We start from the raw sequence: 3,594 nt of genomic DNA, 5'->3' as shown, positions 1-3,594 counted from the left end.
CTCTCTGTGATGGTACCACGAGGTGTTGCTCACTAGCGGATCTCAGACTTCTGGAGGGTATGTAGATTCGTAGTAGTGAGTGGAAGTAGGCGTGTGCTGATTCTGTGGTTGTTCTATATGCAAGCATCAATGTCTTGAACTTGATTCGAGCCGCAACCGGTAGCCAGTGCAAGGAGATAAAGAGAGGTGTAACATGGGCTCTTTTGGGCTCGTTGAAGACCAGTCGTACCGCTGCATTCTGAATCATTTGTAGAGGTTTGATTGTGCTTGATGGAAGTCCAGCCAGAAGAGCATTGCAGTAGTCCAGCCTAGAGATGACAAGGGCCTGGACAAGAAGTTGTGCAGCATGCTCCGTTAGAAAGGGCCTGATCTTTCTGATGTTGTGCAATGCAAACCTGCAAGATCGAGCGGTCTTTGCAATGTGGTCTTTGAAGGTCAGCTGGTTATCAAAAGTTACACCAAGATTTCTGACCGAAGTTGATGGGGTAATTGTAGAAGAACCTAGCTGGATGGAGAAATCATACTGTAGAGTTGGAGTGGCAGGGAAGACAAGAAGCTCAGTCTTTGCCAGGTTGAGCTGTAGGTGATATTCTTTCATCCATGCCGAGATGTCCGCCAGGCAGCCTGAGATCCGTGCAGCTACCGTTGGATCATCTGGTTGAAATGAAAGATAGAGCTGTGTGTCATCAGCATAGCAATGGTAGGAGAAGCCATGTGCCTGTATGATGGGACCCAGTGATGTTGTGTATATGGAGAAGAGGAGGGGTCCAAGAACTGATCCCTGAGGAACCCCAGTGACAAGTTGATGTGCTTTGGATACCTCCCCTCCCCAAGCCACCCTGAAAGACCTACCAGTGAGATAGGATTCAAACCAGCGAAGTGGAATCCCTGTGATGCCCATTGAAGAGAGGGCAGAAAGGAGGATCTGATGATTGACAGTGTCAAAAGCAGCAGAAAGATCGAGCAGAATAAGAACTGATGATTTGGAATCAGCTTTTTCAATCCGCAAGGCTTCCGTGACTGACAGTAGCGCAGTCTCAGTTGAATGGCCACTCCTGAAACCTGACTGGTTAGGATTTATAAAGGGAGGTGTTGTCACCATATATGGTTCATTGGAGGCGTTTCCGAATGCAAATGAACGTGAACGAGCATGTTACTTACGCACATGTGGGATTTATCAACAATGATTGCTTACTCATGTGCGTAAGAACTGCGTGCGCACATTTTATAAATACGGATTTTCTTGTACTTGGGCACATTCTAAATTTCATTTGTAGGATAAAATATAGAACCTTTTCTACGCACTGTTGATAAATGAGGGCCCAGATCTTTCAACGACTTTAAGCACTATTTTTTTTTTTGGTTTTCAATGGCTAAAATCAGAGATCTTATCAAACAATATTGTTATTATCTTTCAAATTCTTATAAATAATCTTATAAAACAAAATGGTACAAATAAAGTGCAGCACAAGCAAAGCATGCAATGACTGTGGCACCTTTAAAATTTAAAAGAATACTATGGCAAAGTTATACTTTGCTTATACAAACTGATTTTTTTTATGATTGACCTGAAGAATGAAAGCTATATCATACACTTGGAAAATCATGAGCTATATCACCGCTTATCGACACTAGGGTGTGTGACAACACACTTAGCTCCTGAGATGAGACAAAATACAGATACTTGGTTCACTACGAGACAATAATTTAATACTATTTATTTTTTTACATTTTTAATTATAAAAAATGTCTTTTAATCACAAAATGCAAAACAATGCAGTTGTATTTCGAAATGTTTTAACTAATCTAGGACCGTAACTAACAATTATTTTGGTAATCAAGTAATCTACTGATAATCTGAGTAATCTGATATTTTTCAGTAGTAAAAATAGACCAGAGTGAAAAACAGGCTTTAGTATGACTACATTTATATATAAACTAATGATGATGCAATTATAATTGGTTCAAATAAAAGTATCAAAACCAAGTAATTACATTAATTACAATAATAATAATAATTATTATTATTATTAAATAAACAACAACAAAAATGCTAATGTGGATATTAATATACATACTGATATAAATAATAATAATTATTATTACTATTATAATCACAGTAATACTAAAAATATTAATATAATAGAATTGTGGACAATAATAACAGTATTAATATTTACATTTACATTTAGTCATTTAGCAGACGCTTTTATCCAAAAGCAACTTACAAAGGAATATATATATATACACACACACACACACAAAAAGAAAAACATTAATAGAAAGGAAATGAAAAATAGAAAGCTAGTGATAGTTTTTTTTTTAATAAAAAAAATATAAATAGATAAAGTAGAATTAAAATAGAATAGAAAGTGATGCGTTTTAGTCGTTTCTTGAAGATGGTTAAGGACTCAGCTGCTGGGATTGAGTTGGGCAGGTCATTCCACCAGGAGGGAACAGTTAATGTAAAGGTCTGTGAAAGTGATTTTGTGCTTCTTTGGGATGGCACAATAAAGCGTCGTTCACTTGCAGAACGCAAGCTTCTAGAGGAACATAACTCTGAAGTAATGAATTTAGGTAAAGGGGTGCAGAGCCAATGGTGGTTTTGTAGGCAAATATTAATGCCTTGAATTTTATGCGAGCAGCTACTGGTAGCCAGTGCAGATTGATGAACAGAGGTCTGACGTGTATTCTTTTTGGCTCATTAAAAATTAATCTTGCTGCCGCGTTCTGGATTAATTGTAGAGGTTTGATAGAACTGGCTGGAAGACCTGCCAAGTGTTTTTGAAGGAGTTATGGTTGATGTGCCTAACTGGATGGTGAAATTGTGATGAAACGATGGGTTTGCTGGAACTACAAGCAGTTCTGTCTTGGTAAGATTGAGTTGAAGGTGTACCGAATCAGCTCAAAGGGGAAATATGAATAATTAATTATAACTAGTAATAATTAATTATAAATATTAAGATCCACTGGAAGTTGGTTGATGAAAAAGAACCAGTTTGAGTCAGAGGATTTTGAAGTGGAAAGACTAGGCCGAAGTCTGTCACAAGCTTAGGTTGGGTTCTTGAGGACTCTTATGGCGCTTTTCCACTGCATGGTACGGCACGGTGCGGCTCGGTACGGTTCACTTTTGGGGGGTTTTCCACTGGGTACAGTACCTGGTACCTGGTACTTTTTTTAGTACCACCTCGGTTGGGGTTCCAAGTGAACCGTACCGTTACCAAAACGTGACGTGTAAACTCTGCTGATCACGGATTGGCCGGAGAGAATCGTCACTACCTGCGTCACTGAACTTGCGACACAAACACAACAGAACCGCTAGATTTAAATCAGCACAGCCAGCGAAGGATCGAACGCAACTGTTTTGAACGAGCGCACCTTTTTTTTAACAACCAAAAAGTTTTGTTGTCTGTTGCGGAAGAACAGACGTTCCTCTCGTTGATAGCAGAGGAGTGGATCCAGCGAGAGCTTGATGGGGCGACGCGGAATGAAAAAGAGTCGTGGTAGTAGAGACGGCGCAACTATAACGACATGTGAATATTCCCGCCCACTCTAAAGCGGTACTGAACTGCAGTGGAAACGCAAACCGAGCCG

At 39.4% G+C, this 3,594-nt stretch overlaps 1 protein-coding gene across 2 annotated transcripts in view; it reads right to left on the bottom strand.

The window, feature by feature from the left end:
• Positions 1-3,594, bottom strand: part of LOC107665752 (dynactin subunit 1-like) — a 54,397-nt gene that overhangs the window by 14,839 nt on the left and 35,964 nt on the right. The window lies entirely within an intron of this gene.

The sequence above is a fragment of the Sinocyclocheilus anshuiensis genome, unplaced genomic scaffold, assembly GCF_001515605.1.
Source record: "Sinocyclocheilus anshuiensis isolate Anshui unplaced genomic scaffold, SAMN03320099.WGS_v1.1 scaffold1000, whole genome shotgun sequence".
Classification (NCBI taxonomy): Eukaryota; Metazoa; Chordata; class Actinopteri; order Cypriniformes; family Cyprinidae; genus Sinocyclocheilus; species Sinocyclocheilus anshuiensis.
The sequence above is the reverse complement of the archived record's forward strand: the minus strand, read 5'-3'. Positions and strand labels throughout refer to the sequence as shown.